At 37.6% G+C, this 20,402-nt stretch overlaps 1 pseudogene; it reads right to left on the reverse strand.

Annotated features, from left to right (window-relative positions):
* Positions 1 to 7,326: 7,326 nt before the first annotated feature.
* LOC133770928 (RNA-binding protein PNO1-like) lies at positions 7,327 to 10,514 on the reverse strand (annotated as a pseudogene).
* Between the last annotated feature and the right edge of the window lie 9,888 nt (positions 10,515 to 20,402).

The raw sequence follows: 20,402 nt of genomic DNA on the forward strand, positions 1-20,402 counted from the left end.
CTGAATCTTGAGTCAAGAAAGTCGCCGCACATTCTTAGAATAGGAGAGAGAGTTATTTTGGTGAACCTGAGGTATTCTCCATCACCTCGAAATTTCAGCTTTTATTAAGATTCTGTCTCTGTGGAATCTGTTTTCTCCTCTAAAACAAAATAGGAAAAAAAAAAAAAGACAAGAGCCAGTGGAAATAAATAAATAAATAAATAAATAAAAACCTAGCCAAAAAGTAACGCTTCTCCAGATTCAATCCGACCCCCACACCCAAGTTTTCTGAGTCACTAAGCCTCCCAGTCACCTGTGCAGCTTTACAATCATCAATGAGAGAAAATGTGGCCTCGAGCAAATGCACTAAGTCAGCACCAGAGGCGTTTCAGGGTGGCAGTGGTGGAGGATGGCGATGAATGAGGATAACGGCCTCATGCATGTGCATAGTGTTCCATCAATAGCATGTTTCAGCATGAGGACGAGGGTTCTCAAGGCAGCCACTAGCATTGCAAGTGATGCACACCATGGTTTCTTAGAGCCTCAACTGCTCTCCACTTCCTTAAGCACCTCTCATTCTCTTCTCTAATGAAGTTAGTTCATTCTGCTCCCACATTCTCTTTTCTCTCTTTTAGGGTCCTCTGAAGCATGGGGCAAGTGAGACTAAGTTTGAGAGTTTATTTTTTAAATACAAATTTTAAATAGTGCTAGTTTCTATCTGCTGCTGATGGAGACTGCTTAAGAATTGTTTCCAGTCCAGGACAAAGAATTGAAGTCTGAATCATCGACCTGCATGGTCCTTTTAAGAATACATTTATGGCCGGCATCGCAGCTCAATAGGCTAATCTTCTGCCTTGCGGCGCTGGCACACCGGGTTCTAGTCCCCGTCGGGGCGCCGGATTCTGTCCCGGTTGCCTCTCTTCCAGGCCAGCTCTCTGCTGTGGCCCGGGAGTACAGTGGAGGATGGTCCAAGTGCTTGGGCCCTGTACCCGCATGGGAGACCAGGAGAAGCACCTGGCTCCTGGCTTCAGATCAGCGCGGTGCGCTGGCCGCAGCGCTTCAGCAGCAGCGGCCATTGGAGAGTGAACCAATGGCAAAGGAAGACCTTTCTCTCTGTCTCTCTCTCTCACTGTCCACCCTGCCTGTCAAAAAAAAAAAAATAATATATTTACGTTAATGTCTTGCACACCACTGGACTCCTTTTTCTTCCACTCATGATGGACAAATACTTTTTAATTGGTTCCAAAACTCTTTCAGCAAATCTAGCCTTGGTAAAGGACCTGCCATGATGTATATCTCTGGCTTCTGTAGACCTTTAAGCCTGCCCATCTCCCTCCACTGCTTGCTCATCTCCCAGTTAATTACCCATGCCAGCCTTCTTAATACACTCTTCTATCACACTCATCAAGGAACCACCAACATTCCATTTCCTCAAGAAGCTGTGCCCAGAGCAGGACAACAATGCCATGGGAAGCATATGGTCTCTTAGCTCCTAGGTTTCTTTTTGGTATCACATCTAGTAATTTTAATTAAAATAATAAAAATCATAGAATTTGTTGCTTACTGATGGTTGTAATTCTCTTATATAGTGCCAACCCCACAAAACTGGGAAACTGATTTTTGGGGTTAGAATCCCCAGGGTTTGATAAGATGTCAGGGGATCAATAAACATTGCTTGAAAGAATATTAAAGGGGTAGTTAAGCAGTGCATCAGTTTCATTTGGACTTCATTTACAAATGCATCAATAAGAACAGCAGGAGGAATCTCTGGCCTTCAGAGGAGAATTAACAAGAACCCCTAATTTCAAGGATTTTGGAGGTCCATAACCATTTATGTCCCACCTCAACCCAGAATTTTTCAGTATATTTTTTAAAAATATTTTTGTTTATTGAGAATATCAGCCTTCATTCTGTCTCTAGATCTTTCTCTCTCCTTTGTATCATGCTGAAGATGTAGGTAAAGTTTTGTTTCTTTCATTTTGTAAATATATAGATGCATCTAAAATATTTATAAAGTTAGCCAATCTTATTTAAGATTTAAAGTGTTAGGAGGAGTCAGAGAAGGGTTATATCACAACAGTAGAGCACCCTGCAAAGGCTCTGGCCTCCCTAGTCTCTGCCATGACTATCCCTTCTCCAAATATGTACTGTAACACTTTTTCATCTTCTCCCAGCTTTCCATGCTATTTTTTTTCAAATATCTTTTCTCCTCACAAGTGTCCCTTGATCTCAGAAGTTCCAAAGAAAATATCCTCCTATTCCTTAGCAAATAAATTCTCCTCTTTTAAATGCCTTGACATATTTCAAAGATGAACCTGAACTACTTTGTGTAGTGTTTCAGTTATTTCACAGATACTTTTTCTCACAAATTGAATCACATTTTCAGATAGTAAGAGAGCATTCATTTATTTCCTTTTGTTGTTATCTTCTATAAAAAATCATATCATATTATTCCTAGAACAGATTATATTACAGAAACTTGAGTAAATTTTTCCTAGTAAAAAAATAGATGATAATGGAATCCTACAGAAGAATCGAATCTAAGGAGAAAGAAATATGGATTAAAATTCCCTTGAATCCACAGCCTATGGGACTGCAGGAAAGTTATTTAAACTTTCTTAGTGTTCCATTTCCCTATCTATAAAATGAGAGTAGTAATGTTTCCACATTTTTCAATTAGAAGAAATAATCAATCATTTTATTTTTAAGCCAATTTAAAATGGCTTCCTCTTTGCTTGGTATCAAAAGCTTGATAAATAACTACCTGTTATCAGCTCATGTGTTAAAATGCAGCTTTATCTATTTCAGACCAATCCCTTCAGCTCACTTTATCAGTGTTTCTATGTTAGCTATAAAACCATAGCTTTGAATTAAATGAATTCTCAGTGTGTAGTACTAATGATTAAAATAATAATAAACATGACTATTATTTTACTTTTAAAATATTCATAAAGTGATATTCCAGCACAGTTGTAATTTCATAACTATCTGTATGTACTTAGTATCTGCATGGTATGTATTTCCATGAACTTTTTGATAATCCGTAGTGTGCATGGATATAAATTATTTCCATGAAATATAAACTAGTATTTTCATTTCATTTTCATGAGCTTCATGAAGATCCCTTATATAGTACCTGTTTCATCTTTGCCTACGCAGCCTCCTTTCCGTCACACCATTCCAAACAACTGCAGTGAGATGTTCCCCCTGGAAAGCCAAAACCACATCCCCGTAGATAGTAGGACCCTAATCTAGTTCACAACGTGGGGCAACCCTGCTCGTCATATTGATTCATAAAGACTCATGTAGAACTTAAATAAAATGTTTTGTTCAATGCTAGTGGAACCCTACGAGGTCTAGTATATTGTTATAATAATAAAACATGGAGGCTTAATTGATAATGGTGGCCAGCTTGCAATATTAAGAGGGAAGATCAGTCAGAAATAAAGCAGAAGAGCAGACGAGTGTGGGACTTACGCACAGTGGGTAAGATGCTGCCTGAAGCACCTGCATCCCACATTTGAACGCTGAGTTTGTATCACTGTTCCGTACCTATTCTGGCTCGCAGTTATGTCTGAAGTAGTTGGATCTGTGCTGCTCACATGAAAAATCCAGACTGAGTTTGTGGTGTTTTTCTTCTGACTAGCCCAGCCCCTATTGTTGATGGTATTTGCCAAGCAAACCAGAAGATAGATGAACTATCCCCCCCCCCTTTCTGTGTGTGTGTGTGTCTGTGTCTGTGTCTTTCAAACAAAGGAAAAGGAAGGAAGGAAGCAAGCAAGAAAACTGGGAATGGGCATTTAGCCAAAAGTGAAGTTGTTGGTTAGAACACCCACATCTTATCCTATATCAGAATGGCCCCTGTTCAGTGCCCAGCTCCTGATACCAACTGAATGCTGATGGAGACTCTGGTAGGCAGCAGTGATGATTCCAACAAATGACCTTCTGTCACCCATGTGGAAGATATGGATTGAGTTCCTGGCCCAGTTCTGGCTGTTGCTGGCATTTGTGGAGTGGATTAGCAGATGGGAACTCTCTGTATGACTCTCTCTCTCTATTTTGAAATAAATTAATAAATAAAAAAGCTGAAATTGAGAAGGCAGAGCAAAGAAAACCTCAAAGAAATGAAAATTAAATCTTTGACCAAAGTGTCCCTGAGCCCATATTTTTCTGAATTTTTCCATTATGTGAAACAATTGCTCCTTCTTTATCACTGAGGCTAGTTGCAAGTGATTAGTCACAGTAACAATCAACCAAAAGCATAATACACTCACATTAGCCATGTGTTAATATACTCTCATTTAACTCTATTGTTTTATGTTTTTCATTTTTATATAACATAACTTTTATCTGGTAAGGTTAGACTGCTCTTATTGATATTCTTTTATTGAATAATGGACATTCCATCTACTTACATTTCCAAACGAAAATAAAATAATTTAATTGAGTTTCAAAGATAAGATGGTGGATTTCTATTTGAATTCAATTAAATCTAAAAATCAAGGTTAATAGACAATTTTCCAATATTGTTCTTTCCATTCAAGAACATACTGTATCCAACCATTTAATCAAATCTTCTTTTAAAATTCTCTCTAATAATATTTTATAGATTTACTCATGACTGCATATTGCCTATTCTATTGACATCTCAATATTTCACATCTTATTGCTATTATGAAAGGATTTTTAAGTATGTTTTCCAAGTGGTAATTGTTATTATGCTAATATTTTTCTTGGCAGTTTAGAGTAGATTTCAGAAGCACACAACCTTGGAAAGAGACCACCTGGATATAATCATGGATTAGCCACTACCTACTTTTATGTCCTTGGCAATTAAATTTTGCCTGTGTGCTTCGGAACCCTTATCTGGAAAATGGACCTATATCCTAGAAATAGTTATGAATATTGGGGTGGGCGCTGTGGCATAGAGGGAGGGCTAAGCCTCTACATGCGGCACTGGCATCCCATATCGGCTCTGGTTTGTGTCCTGCCTGCTTCTCTTCTGATCCAGCTCTCTGTTAAGGCCTGGGAAAGGACTGGAAGATAGTCCGAGTGCTTGGGCCCCTGCACCTACGTGAGAGACCCAGAAAAGACTCTTAGCTCCTGGCTTTCGATGGGCTCAACTCTGGCTCTCTCTCTCTCTGTCTGTCTGTAACACTGCCTCTCAAATAAATAAATATTTTTTTAAAAAAGAGAGAAAGTTATGAATATTAAATGAGTTAGCCAAAGAGAAACACTTAAGGTAGTAACTGACAAGTGGTAAGGTTTCTGTATATTTTAGCTATCATAAATTGATGTCCACATTTTTGTTGCTTATCTACTTTATTAGTTTAATTTTTAAAGCAGATCTTGATTTGGCACTTGCAAATAAATTTCTGTCTCCAAACATATACATGAATATACTCGCCTAACCCTATCTTCCCTTAAAACTCTCCTCCCATTTCTTGTGCTAATGCATTTCTAAAAATATTTAAAATTGAATAGTACTCTATGGACATGGTATTTTATTTATAAATTCGAAGAGGATTTCTATGGACTTTCTCCATTAGAATAATTCATGATATTTGATTTTAGAGGGACTATTGGTAATTTTAAGACTATATTTAGGGGTCAGCACTGTGGCATAGCAGGTAAAACCATTGCCTCCAGTGCCAGCATCCCATATGGGCGCCTGTTCTAGACCCAGCTGCTCCACTTCCAATCCAGCTCTCTGCTAGGGCCTGGAAAAGTAGGGGAAGATGGCCCAAGTCCTTGAGTCCCTGCACCTGAATGGGAGACCCAGAAGTTCCTGGTTCCTGCCTTCGGAACAGCACAGCTCTGGCCATTGAGAGTGAATCAGCAGATGGAAGACTTTCTCCCTCTCTCTCTCTCTCTCTCTCTAACTCTCCTTTCTGTGTATAATTCTAACTTTCAAATACATAAATCTTTTTAAAAAACGTTCTGTATGATTTTATTCATTACTGCCTTTGGGCATACTTTGTTTCAAGCCTGTTCATTTTCTTGTTCTCCTATTTTTGTGGAGTATATTTTGCTGTGTTCTCTTAAATTTAATCATTAGTGCATACCTATTAAAATGTGATGCATTTTAAAAGATAAAATAATTGCTATAATGGGGTAAAAGTAAATATTTATGGAGCACTTGTTAATGAATACATAGCTACTATTAATGCTCCTTTTAACTCTAACCAAATAAAATTTGTTTGTAAAATATGATTATTTGCTTTCAAATTATATTAATTAGTTATGGAAATGTGGAGAAAGGAAAAGATAAAATGTCTAATATTTTAAAAGTCACAAATGAGTGTATGTCCTTATTATATTTTATGTTAATGTCTATCAATGATTTTGAAATAATAAAAAAGGAAATAATGTTGAATAATTCAAAAATTATTTATTCTCAAATTGTTCTAGAACATGAAACAAACAAGATCTATACATGCAATTATATAAAATTAAACAAAAATAAAATAAATTTTAGCTCAATAAAAGGGATGATAATTGACATAGTATTACAATATTCTACAATGATATCCTAAGTTCCTCCAATCAAGATGCAATGGGTATGGTGTCTTTAAATAGAATATTTGGTTAGTCATTTCTTATCAGTAGTTTTTCTAATCCAAAAAAAATTTACAGAAATGATAGCAATAAAAATAGGCAAATAAACTCTCACAAATTTATGGTAAAAGTGTTGAAAATATATACTCAGAATTGCTCAACTGTGATGCAAAAGTTGCTCAGTGATAACAAGAACTCTTGGAGATGATAATGCAGCATTGATAACTTCAAAATGATGAAATAACACTTCATAATACATAAAGAGAAAACTGTTCAAAATATAGGGAGAATGACAGAAACATAATTATGGTTGTCAATGCATTATCAATGTTTGACAGTTATAGAAAAAATAACTATACATAGAGATGTTGTTCTTTTTTTCTGAGATGGTTCTTTTAATTACAATTTATACAGAAAAAAAGTTTGTAAATTCATAAAAAGTTATCCATTTATAAATAAAAACTAACACATTCATACAGAACTGTTTAAGCCTGAAGTTTACACCAAATAAAAGATTTACATTCCATGCAAATTTGCTACATATGTTTTAAAGAGAAAAGAAAGAAAAGATTATACATATGATCAATGTTAGATATTGACATTCATATTGCCCTGAAAGCTTTTACTGAGGGTGAAACTGTTAAACCTTAGTGTCCATGCTTCTGGCTAAAAATGAAGAAGTGACTGAGGTGCAAAATGACATGGTTTCTTTTGATGGCCTGTAGACTGTCAGGTCTTTTTATTTGGAGTCCAAATACAAGATAAAGAGACTCAGAGTGGACATCAGAATCAATCTGCTGATCTGCTAGCCACAGCTCGAATGTTGCCATAAACCACTTTTTAAAAAGATTTTATTTATTTATTTGAAAAGAAGAGCTATAGAGAGGCAGAATCAGAGGAGAGAGAGAGAGAGAGAGAGAGAGAGAGAGAGAGAGAGAGAGAGAGATTACATCTGCTGGTTCACTCCTCAGATGGCCACAACAGCAGGAGCTGAGCTGATCCAAAGCCAGGAGCTAGGGGCTTCTTCTGGGTCTCCCAAGCAAGTACAGGGGCCCAACCACTTGGGCCATCTTCTACTGCCTTCCCAGGCCAGAGCAGAGAACTGAGGCATCTGGGATTTGAACCAGTGCCCATATGAGATGTCAGCACTGCAAGCGGCAGCTTTACCTGCTACACCACAGCGATGGCCCCTGCCATAACCTTTGAGGGAGGATTTCCCAGGATGAGGTTGCAGATGGCAGTTCTCCCCATCTTGATGTTTTGGAAAGAGTCAAGGGTGTGAACTTTCACATCAGCGAAAACTGTCTGTGCCCATGTCACATTCTCTATGGTGAATTTGGTTTTACTTCTGTTGCTGGTGATTCTTGCTATTGCACTGAACAGGTGGTCTCCTTTTAGGGGCTTAACATTAGTTATTTCAAAAGACTCGAGGATGAAGTCATGCAATCTGATGAGGGCCAGCACATCCAACCACCTGGAAGCCGAGGAGGAAGGCTTTCAGAGAGTCAGAAGCTTTGGTCGGAGCACTGACATCCTTGGTTTCTTTACAAGTCCTGATCTCTACAGTCCTTGACTTCAAGTAAAAGTGTACCTGAAGTCCCAAATTCTACAATAGGAGTAAATTCAAATCAAAACCACAACAAGGGATTATCACACTCCAGCTAGAATTATTATTATGAAAAAGACAAAACATTAAAAATGTAGGCAAAGATGTGTAAGAAAGAGAACCTTAATACACTGTTGGTAGCAATGCAAATTAGTATAGCCATTATGGAGAAAAGTTTGGAGGTTCCCCAAAAACCTAAAAATTGATCTACCACATGACCTATCCATTCCTGTTCTTGGTGTATGTTCAAAGAAAATGAAATCAGCATTAAATAAATGCACTTGTAGGCTTATTGCAGCACTAGTCACAATAGCCATGACATTGAAACAATCTAGGTAGCAACTGCTGGATGAAAGGATAAAGAAAACATGATGTACACACCCAATGGCATATTAGTCAAACATATGAAACAATGAAATCCTGATATTTGCAGCAGCAAAATGGATGAAATGAAGATAATTGTAGTAGGTGAAATAAGCCGGACACAGTAGGATAAATATCACATGTTATATTTCATACACAGGAAGTTAAATGATGATAACAAAATCGGTGTTTTTAAGTGTATTTAGAATGGTGATTATAGGTGGCCAGAATTGAGATGCAGAGGTTTAAGTTGCAGCTTGTTGTGCTGGCATTCCACAGTAGAGCACCTTTTCCAGTTCTGACTATTCCCCTTCTGATCCAGCTTCCTGCTAATGCTTTCAAACAAATAATTAAATCTTTTCAAAAAACAGTAATTACAAGAGACTAAGAAAGGTAGTGCTTGTGTGAAGGGGGGTTGGATAATAGGCACCAGCACACAGTAGCTAAATGTAATAGGTTCTGTTGTTTTTCAGTAAAATGCATTGCCTAGTTCAAGATAGTGTATTATATTCTCTATAAAGAGCTGAGCCAGAGGAACTGGTACACTTCAAATACAAAGCAAACACAAAGAAATGGAAAACATAATTGCCTGATATGATGTAATGATTGTGTGCATATGTTCTAAAATATTCCCCAGTGGGTAAGGCAGCCCCTAGAGGCCCTGGCATCCCATATGGGTGCCAGTTCATGTTCTGACTGTTCCACTTCCAGCTCCCTGCTAATGGCCTGGGATGGCAATGAAAGATGGTCCAAATACCTGGGCCCCTGCAGCCCATTTGGGAGACCCAGACGAAGTTCCTGGCTCCTGGCCAGCCCCTGTCATTGAGGCCATCCTGGGAATGAACAAGCAGATGGGAGAACTCTTGCTTGTCTCTCCCTCTCCTCCATAATTCTCTTTCAAATAATCTTTAAAAGAATATTCGATGGGGCAAGCACCCTGGCGCAGTAGGTTAATTTTCCACCTGTGGTCCTGGCATCCCATATGGGCGCCAGCTCTAGTCCTGGCTGCTCCTCTTCCAATCCAGCTCTCTGCTATCACCTGGGAAAGCAGTAGAAGATGGCCCAAGCCCTTGGGCCCCTGGACCTGCATGGGAGACCCGGAAGAATCTCCTTGCTCCTGGCTTCGGATTGGCGCAGTTCTGGCCGTTGCGGCCGTCTGGGGAGCAACCAGGACAGAATCCGGTGCCCCAATTGGGACTAGAACCCGGGATGCTGGTGCCGCAGGAGGAAGATTAGCCAAGTGAGCCGTGGCGCCGGCCACACAATTTTTTCATTAGGTTTTTCTAAAACATGTAGTCTTTTCTTTGCTTGCATACTTCATCGTATGTATAAATAACTAACTTCTATTTCAATTTGCTAAAAACATGAAAGCTACAAAGTGAAAAATGTGTTTAGCATGCTAAAGGATGCTAACAATATTAAGTAAAGTGGCAAACATGCACACAGTATGTAGTTTTTGGCACAAACATACACATATATATTCTGAGTAAACTAAAGAAACAGTATTCTACTCTACACAAAAGTGTATAATGAACACCATACACTAAGTTTTCATTCATTCATTCATTGTTTACTCATTTCTCCTTTTAAAGGCAATAAAACATATTTCATTAATCGAACAGAACAATACTTAAAATAACTGTCTTTGGTACTCTATACCAAAGAGATAATTTTGGGGATATAATCATGAACAAGACAAGAAATGCTCCTCCCTTCTGGGATCTAACATTAGAGTTGGAGAATCAAATAAGCCAAACTTAAGTGCATTTTTTTTTGTCAATTGAACTGCAATTAAACATCATCTAATGCAAAAATGTTAAATTTTTGGAAGACAATATAAACCTTAAGTACATATAAATTTCTTCTTTATATTGGATCAGCTTCTCATTTTTCACTAAGAACTTCTTTTTGCCAAGTGAGTTTCTCTAAGATGAGCCGGAACTTGAGATACATCCACAGAAAGCAGGCTAGGAAACTCGCCCAGAGCATCACTGGGCAGGGAAGGCATTTTGCCTTCGTCACTGCTGATTAATCCTTGTCTCAGCTTTTAGACACCTCATGGTGAGCTAACTGTGACTTTAAATATTGATAAGAAAGCTCATATATCACAGAGCTGAGAGAATGACAGTTTCAGTGCATAATGGCTAAAGCTTTCTACAATAATCAGATATTCAATAATTCATGAAAATATATCCCCCAAATCAAATTGGAAACTATTTTGTGTAATATATTATTTAAAATTCAATATTATAATGCACACAGCTTCTCCTCTGCCAGAGAAGGACCATTTCAAAATGTGATTATGTGTGGACTCTATTTAAAAGTGACAATTTGGCTTTTCATTTGTTTAACGGAGTAAGCAGAGGAGCTCAACTGGAACTAAGTCATCTGACGACCAAACCAGGGTGGCCACAGTAACTTTACAAATGGTGACATTAGAACCTGAAAAATGCACACACGTTTGGATGAAGACAAGCGTATTTAGGAGAAACGTGTCTTAATCTGTACAGTCCTATGTCAGCTGCTCCCAAATAGCCCCCACCAAACAAACTGTACTTTGCATCATTGTTAGATACATTAAAAGACAAATGTCATATGTTTTCTCGAAATTATGGTAGGCAATATAGAATACAAAGAAGTATAAGAATGAAAGTGATGTCTTATGATTTGATTATTGTTTAAAGCCCTCATCTATATTCCTATGGAACAGTAGTCTATCTACTTTTTACTTGTTGCACATTATGGTTAGTGGTGCATTAAGCTTGTGACTACAAAGTAAATTGAAATAATGTTATTGCAAAAATTAAAGGAAAGAAAAGAAAGGATGGAGGAGGGTTGAGGGAGAGAAAATCAGAGAAAGGTATTTATGGTTATCTTATTGGAATTATATATATGTTATGCATGAAATCTGTTACTTTGCATTAATAACATTTTAAAAACATATGAACTCCTAAGTCTGACAATGAAGATATTGCCATCCCATCCCAATGATCCAACAGTATCAGTTTTTTTCAGCAATCATTTATTATGTTTCCTTTATATTAATAGGGAAAAAGTGTCCCATTAACATGGAGTCAATAATTGTTCTGATTTCACACCGTTTCCTTCTTGGAAACATCCTTCTTTTCTCCCGTAGATATCTGAAGCCTTCTCCCAAGGAACACAGGACACTGAGTAAATCCCTCCTTGACTTTCCAAGCCAGATATGACACAGTCTTCCTCAGTACACCAATAAAACTAATTACCTACAGTACTCATTTTATTTACTAATTTTTGCTTATCAATGACAATCACATGTCAGACCTGCATCAGATGTTATTTGCTAACAATGTTTTGATTAGTCACTAGACAACCATTGTTCTCCCCATGTTAATAACTGGAGAATTGCTAACTCAATGTTATAGCTGAGTATGGACAGAATTAAATGAGTCCCTCTAGGATACAAAGCAAGAAGTTATAGGAGGTAAAATGTTGTTTATTTGATTTAGCTTTAACTTGGTTTCCGGGATGGTCCCTGATGTTCAGTGAGGTTCCCTATCTGTTGACTGACTGAGCAAAGAGACAAATCCTTGAGAATTTAAAGGTCTAGATCTATTGTTATCTTCTTATCTTGTTTGCAACGTGGTTGAAAGAGACCAACATCAGGGGCCGGTGCCATGGCTCACTTGGTTAATCCTCCTCTTGTGGCACTGGCATCCCATACGGGCGCCGGATTCTGTCCCGGTTGCTCCTCTTCCAGTCCAGCTCCCTGCTGTGGCCTGGGAGAGCAGTGGAGGATGGCACAAGTCCTTGGGCCTCTGCACCCACATGGGAGACCAGGAGAAAGCACCTGGCTCCTGGCTTCCAATCAGCACAGCACCGGCCTTGGCAGCCATTTGGGGAGTGAACCAATGGAAGGAAGACCTTTTTTTCTGTCTCTCTCTCTCTCTCTCTCACTGTCTATAACTCTACCTGTTAAATAAAAAAAAAAGGAGACCAACATCATTACAATAGATGAATAAAGCACCATGTTATAGAAAGAGCACTGAATTTGAACATCTTGGGCCCTGCTAATATTTTGATTGTATATTTTGCAGTTGAAATTTGCACAAAATTATTAAGTATTCTCATCTTTGGTAACTTCAATCTTTTGAAATAGAACTTCCATGAAGTTTTGAAATAGAACTTCCATGAAGAAGTATTGAGTTGTGCTTTAAAATGTATGCTGTAGTGTCTCACGGATCAGATGTAGACATCAATTCTGATCCACACAACACTGTGTAGGTTGCTTAATGCCTTTGTACTTCATGTTCCCTTTATGGGATATTGTATGCCAGCAACTACCTCAGCCTGCTTTGGGTTTTACATGGTTTCCTACATGCAAATCTTATTAAATTGTACCTGCCACACAGCAAGTGCTAAATAAATCTTAGTTCTCATGGCCATATACAAGTGACTGGAAAAAAGACATACACATAGGTTTTCAGGGAACTCTTATTTTTTCTCACAGACTTCAAAAATTCACTTAAATTTATTAGGACTCTGCTTGTCTCATTTATTTAATTAGAAAAAAATTATCTTTCTCCAAATAGTAGGGCTGACATTTTAATAATATTTTCAACTCTAAGTTGCCAATAGCTTGTATGCGGTCCAAAATTTGTTGGCTGAAAAACACAAATACCATCCTCAATGAAAAAAATGTTATAATGAGAGGTATATACTCAAAGCTACACTGGAACATGAGAAGAAAATAAAAACATCTTAAAGAAGATGATTAAATGTATAGGTATCTTAGCTTTAAACTGGATCCTAATAGATATAAATAATGGAAAATTTAGAAAATCATTAAAGGAGCCTACTTCACATTAATTTCTGCAGTATTACCAAATACTGACACTTTAAGGAAAACTGATTGAACAGTATAATAGTTTCTGGCTATGGACAAACACAGAGGGAAAACTTAATATGAATTTCGTCACATCTTCCTTTTCTGCCTCTGCATTATGACCTAAGTGTTGTGCCTTTATGGTTCTTATTTATTTTGTATATTTTGGGTTAAGCAAGATCTCTATTCAGAGATTAGCAAAAGAGGTTCAACCAGATCAAGTGGCCCCCTCTCAGGGATGGAGTTCACATGTGAACCAAGCTCACAATCATAACTTACAGCCTCCTTCTTTATGTTTGTGACTCTATTATTCAAAATGATAATGAGTTAAATGGATTATGAATATTATGAAACAAGCCTTTCCCTCTCCATCTAACTCCATTAGCATAATGAAAATTGGAAATTATTAATTGTCAACCATTAGAATAACAGTGGTCATATTCTTTTTCCTGCCTGGGAAAACCAGCTTGAAGAAATTTAAAAGGACCAATATTGCGGATGCCTGAGAAGGATAAAGAGAATAAAATCCAATATTTAAGATATAGAACAGGACTGGTGGCTCTACTCCAGAATTTTGGAATCATGAAAAAAACAGTATTTTCATACAAAGCCAGTAACTTTAGCCCTGGACCTAGACACTATCACTGACCACCCATTTACACTCATATAATGTGATTTAAAAGCCACAGATTTCTTTTTCCTATTAGCCTGCCAGGAAGTATGAAATTTTGAATAATTTCTTTCCTCTCTGTCATATTTTCTTTATCCCTTCCTCCCTTATCTAGATATTTATTGAGTATCTACTCTGTGCCAAAAACTGTTAAGCTTTAATTCATCAAAAGATCAGCAAGAAAGATACAGTTGCTGCCTTTATTGAATTTATGCTAAGTAAGAGAGATGGAAGATAAAGCAAGAAGTCACAGTGCACGTGGTATTACATGTTGCTCATGAAAAAGTAACTATTACTTGTAAGTAACCTGAACCCCATAGGATACATAGGAGATAGACTAGCAAAGTAGACACCATGTATGTTTCTCAGGCTATGGATGAAATGGGGAATGTGAGGACTATGTTCCAGACAGGAAAAAATGTGCAAAGACATGGCAGTAACAGAGAATAATATGAGAGAAGTTCCAAAAAATGTATTAAGTGTGAAGTAAGGTTCAGCACAGTATGCTTAATATGGGTTAGGAAAGGTCAAGTTCTAGAATGAGGTTAAGGAGGTAAACAGGAATTAGGGTAGTTTGTAGTAAGGAATTTCTACTTCATTTGCAGAGTAAAGTTTTACAGAAAGAAATGTGGCCGTATTTGCACATGAAAACTAAACTACCAGTGCAGGAGGATGAAGGATCCATTACAGCAGCAGCATTGGTAAATGGTCAGAGGTCTCTGGTAAGATCTAGACTCTACATTTTAATTTTCCCTGAGGTTTCTCCCTGAACAGATTAGAGACATTTAACTTGCAAAAGAGCAGGGGTTTTTTCTGTGTTATCTGTGATGCTGTCTCTGACTGAGAGATTGGGGTTATTTCTGCTGGACCCAAGAAGCAGTTGGGAATTCTGGACAGAAATCCAAAAGAAGCTTCATATATAATTCATATATTTTTGTTCAGCTGGTTAATGGATGTCAACAGGTTTTCATACGGGTCTTCTTGTGGCCACCCTGCTTCTTTGCCATGTTGCTGTTTCAAGCTGTAATATCTGCATGCAGAAGGAACACAAACCACAGATATACACTTGTTTCCTGGCTACAGGAACAGATTAGGAGAAGAGGCATAACCAGCTGCATTGAATTTTTACCCAGTATTTGAAAGAAGTAGCACCTCTGTTAATGGTGAACAAGCACCCAGAAATCTCTTTTTTAAGATTTATTTACTTGTAAGGCAGAGTTACAGAGAAAGAATGAGAGACAGAGAGAAACCTTCCATTTGCTGGTTCACTCCCCAAATGGCTACTGTGACTGGGGCTGGGCAAGAGTGAGGCCAGGAGCCAGGACCTTCCTCAAGATCTCAATGTAGGTGCAGGGGTCCAGGAACTTGGATCATCTTCTGCTGCTTTCCTAAACCATTAGCAGGGAGCTGGATGGGAAATGGAGCAACCATGACTCAAACCAGAGCACATATGGGATTCCAGGGTCACAGGCAGTGGCTTAACCCACCATGCCAAAATGCTGGCCTCAGCACCCAGAAATCTTATCCTCCATCTATGTCCAAGATGACCAACACTTCCAGCTGGAGGAGGTGACAAGCATGGAAGGAGTCTCTTTAAGCGCTAACCCAACTTACTAAGCTATTTAAGAAAGCCCTCCTTGAAGACCAGCTCCCTGCTCATCTATCAGCTATTCACAGTATCTTCATCTACAAGAATGAAGATTTTTCCAAGCCCCTGGTAAATGATATGTACTTCTAGTTCAACTGATGATCTACTATCTTAGTTTTCTTAGGCCACCATAACAAAATACCACAGGATGAATGAATTAAAAAAGAGAAATTCATTTTTCACAGTTCTAGGGACCAGAAGTCCAAGAGCAGGCTATCTGTCAAAGCAGTTCCTGGTGACAGCTTTCTTCCTGGCTTGCAGATGGTTTCCTTCTCACTAGGTCCTCACATGGTCTCAGCGCTAATGTGTGTGTGTGCGTGTGTGCACGTGTGTGTGTGCATGCGTGATGAGAGAGAGAAGGAGAAAGCGCACACACTGCCATTATAGGAGTCTCGTTCACATGACTTCATTTAATCTTTTTATTTATTTTTTTATTTTTTAAAATTGTTTGACAGGCAGAGTGGACAGTGAGAGAGAGAGAGAGAGAGAAAGACAGAGAGAAAGGTTTTCCTTTGCCGTTGGTTCACCCTCCAATGGCCACCGTGGCCGGCGCGCTGTGGCCAGCACACAGCGCTGTTAGAAGCCAGGAGCCAGGTGCTTCTCCAGGTCTCCCATGCGGGTGCAGGGCCCAAGCACTTGGGCCATCCTCCACTGTATCCCGGACCACAGCAGAGAGCTGACCTGGAAGAGGGGCAACCGGGACACAATCTGGCGCCCCGACCGGGACTAGAACCTGGTGTGCTGGCACCGCAAGGTGGAGGATTAGCCTATTGAGCCGCGGCACCGACCTCATTTAATCTTAATTACTGCCTTACTCAAAATACACCCAACCTTTGGGTTAGGACTTCAACCTATAAGTTCTTTGGGAATGTACACATTCGGTAAATAACATCCAATTTTCTTCAAAAGGCCTCAAGATCCAATTTCATTGCACTTTCTATCATTATTTGTTCACTATCAGAAGTATAAACAAATATCATCAAGTGGATATTCTTGGTCCCATAAATCATTGATCTTACTCATTACACATTCCTTTTTATCTTCCAAAATCTTTTCACTTTGCCTGGACTTCTTTGTGTGTCATAAGCAGCTTCTTCTTTATACCTAAACTTCTCTTGAAAGTTCATCTCTAATCCTTGACACAACCCCATGCTCTCCATTTTCCACATTTTTCCAAATGATTCTATGAAAGTAAATTATCAGACACTTCACTATTCGTTAGTATTTTCTACTACCATGGTCAGCTTCATGGGTCTCTTTAGATTCCGAGAGCTCTATCCTTAGTTTCATGCTATGTTTATTACCTTCTCCAAATTTTTGATACTTATTTGAACAAAGGCCCATGTTTTCATTGTGCAAAAGCACCAGGCAATTTTGGAACTGTTTCTACTTGTTACTATCATTTATTGTTACTCAACCATATATTCATTGCTATTTTGGTATCTTGCTCACTCATTTTCTTATACAATTATTGCTTTAATTGTTTTGGGTAGCTTCATCAGCTATGGAGTTCTACCCAAACTCTTAAACTCTCAGTTCATTAACTTCACTGACTTCCTCAATCTCTTCTGCCACTATTTAATGATTATGCAATAAGAATATACCATAAACATTGTCATCAACAATAGCCAGCCTATCACTCCAGCTTTTAAATCTAGAAATTAAATATATCATTCTCTGGCTTTTATGTTCCATAATTCCAGATCATCTGCTCTAATTATTCCTACTCCTGAAATCAATGGAACTCATCCATATTTTCAATCCATTCACTATACTAGTTTTAAAAAAAATTATGCAGCCCTTGGTAGCTACAAAATACATGTTACACATAAAGGTATGAGACATGATAAAGATAATATTCATAACCATTTTGTCTGATCTATAAATACACAGAATTTACAAAATCACTGAAAGTAACACTGTGTTCCGTCATGAACCTATTCTCTTTCCCTTCTTTACCCCAAAGTAACTCCTTTCCTGAATCATACATATGTCATCTATTTTTTTTCACACATTAACTATACAGATTGTCTCTGACTTATTATGGTTAACTTATGACTTTTTTACTTTATGATGGTGCAGAAGCAATATACATCCAACAGAAGTTGTGCTCTGAATTTTGATCTTTGCTTGGCCTAGCAGTCTGCAGTACCATACTCTCCTGTGATGCTGGGCAGTGACAGTATTCTGCAGTTGCCAGTAAGTCACATGATCATGAGAGTAAGCAACCAATCCTCTGTAGCTCAGTATATTGCTTACGTATTAAATTATGCATATTAAACAAAGTATAAACTCAATGATATTTTCAAATTATGATAGGTTTATTGAGATATAACCCCATTAAAAGTTGAGGAGCATCTACTTACCCATTTACCAAACATGTTATCATAGTCTATGTGATTTTCTTCCATTTTTTTCCTCACTCAACATCATATTACAAAAAGTCAGTTGTGTATAATGGGACTGAAATATCTGTGTAGTACTTTTCAAGTAGGTTCAACTTTACAAGATAATGTCAAATTATTTCTCAAAGAGCTTATGTCAATTTACATCTCCACTTAAAGTATGCAGTATTCCCATTGATTTATTGTTGCTCAGAATGAGTATCTTTACATACATTATTTTTACTTTATTTTTTCCTCTTTTGTAAAATGCCTGCTCATTTTTTGCCAATTATTTTATTGAGCTGATTGTGTTATTTCTTCACGATATATGATACTTTATGCTGGAAGACCACTTAGTCTCAGCTGATATCTCTTTCAGGTTCTTACTTGCTACTTAACATCTTTATTTCTTTTGATAAATAGGAATTCTTAAGTTTATTATAGTTGAATGATCAGTCTTTCAAAAAATGTTGGTTAGTTCTTATGATGCTGCTCCTTAAGAAAGAACAATTAGATACTCACAAATTATTTATTTAAATGATTTAAAGCTTTGATTTTCATAGTTAACATTGTAATTCATCTAGCATTAAATTTTCAATGTCAGGGCTTGAAAGACTGAGTAGAATTTTGTACAGTAAATACATAAACTTTATATATAACATGCATAGTTGCATTAAATGGGAAAAAACTTTGATGATCTTATCATTAGCAACACAACCAAAGATAAAGAATTTCTAGTTAATGAACATTTGGTTTTTAGTAATAATGAACAAAACTGCTATGAACATATGTACAAGCATTTTTCTGTGAACATATTTCTTCATTGCTCTGGAGTAAATACATTGCTGCATCACATGATAAGTTTATATTTAGTTTTACAAATTGGCAAAAAAGTCTTTCCTAAGTATCTACACCCATCAGTAATTCATGCAGGTTCCAGTCACTTCTCCTCTTTTCCAGTGCCTGATACTATAAATTTCATTCATTTCATTTATTTTAATATGTGTAGAATAGTAGCTCATTGTGCTTTGAATTGAATTTTTCTGACTGAAGATGTAGAGCATATTTGCATGTGCTTACTTTTTATCTGTGTCTCTTCTTTGATGAAATAGCTATTCAAAATCTGTGCTGATTTTTCTATAATAATGTTGCTTATTTTATTGAGCTGGAAAAATTCTTTACATATTCAGATAACACATCTCTATATGTGTGTTTTGAAAAATCTTTTTCTGTCAATCTTAGAGTTGAATTTTCACTTCATTAACAGTGCCATTAGAAGAGATAAAATTTGACATTTTAATTTACTCCAATTTGTAATACTGTTCTGTGGTGCAAATAATTTTTGTATCTTATCTAACAGGTGTTTGTCTAACCCAAGATCACAAGGGTTTTTCTCTTAGATTTCTTCAAATGTTTTACTTTTCTAGTTTTAGGTTGTGAATTTTGAGTATATTTTAATACAATTAAGATATGAGTTTAGGTCAAATTCTGTTTTTTTTTTTCTCTTGGGTATAGATATGCAATATTTCTAGCATCTACTGAGAAAAGCACTATCTTTTCTCAGAATTATTTTTGAAATGTTGCTGAAAATACATGAAATTTATACATGTAGAAGTGTTTCTAGACTTTCTAATTGTGGTTCTCTGTTTCATGTGTCTACCCTTTGACCAAGACTATATTATCTTTGTTAATATAGCTAAAACTTAAGTCTTTTTTTTCCTTTAAAGTTTTTTTTTTTTTTTTTTTGAAAGGCAGAGTGGACAGTGAGAGAGAGAGACAGAGAGAAAGGTCTTCCTTTTGCCATTGGTTCACCTCCAATGGCCACTGCGGCCGGCGCGCTGCAGCCAACACACCGCGCTGATCCGATGGCAGGAGCCAGGTGCTTCTCCTGGTCTCCCATGTGGGTGCAGGGCCCAAGGACTTGGGCCATCCTCCACTGCACTCCCGGGCCATAGCAGAGAGCTGGCCTGGAAGAGGGGCAACCGGGACAGAATCCAGTACCTCGACCAGGACTAGAACCTGGTGTGCCGGCACCGCAGGAGGAGGATTAGCCTATTGAGCCGTGGCGCCGGCTAAAAGTTAAGTCTAAAAACCAGTTAACATTCAGAAATCCACTAACAACAAATGCTGGTGAGGATGTGGGTAAAAAGGGACACTAACCCACTGTTGGTGGGAATGCAAACTGGTTAAGCCACTATGGAAGTCAGACTGGAGATTCCTCAGAAACCTGAATATAACCTTACCATTCAACACAGCCATCCCACTCCTTGGAATTTACCCAAAGGAAATTAAATTGGAAAACAAAAAAGCTGTCTGCACCGTAATGTTTA

Source organism: Lepus europaeus, chromosome 12, assembly GCF_033115175.1.
Source record: "Lepus europaeus isolate LE1 chromosome 12, mLepTim1.pri, whole genome shotgun sequence".
Taxonomy (NCBI): domain Eukaryota; kingdom Metazoa; phylum Chordata; class Mammalia; order Lagomorpha; family Leporidae; genus Lepus; species Lepus europaeus.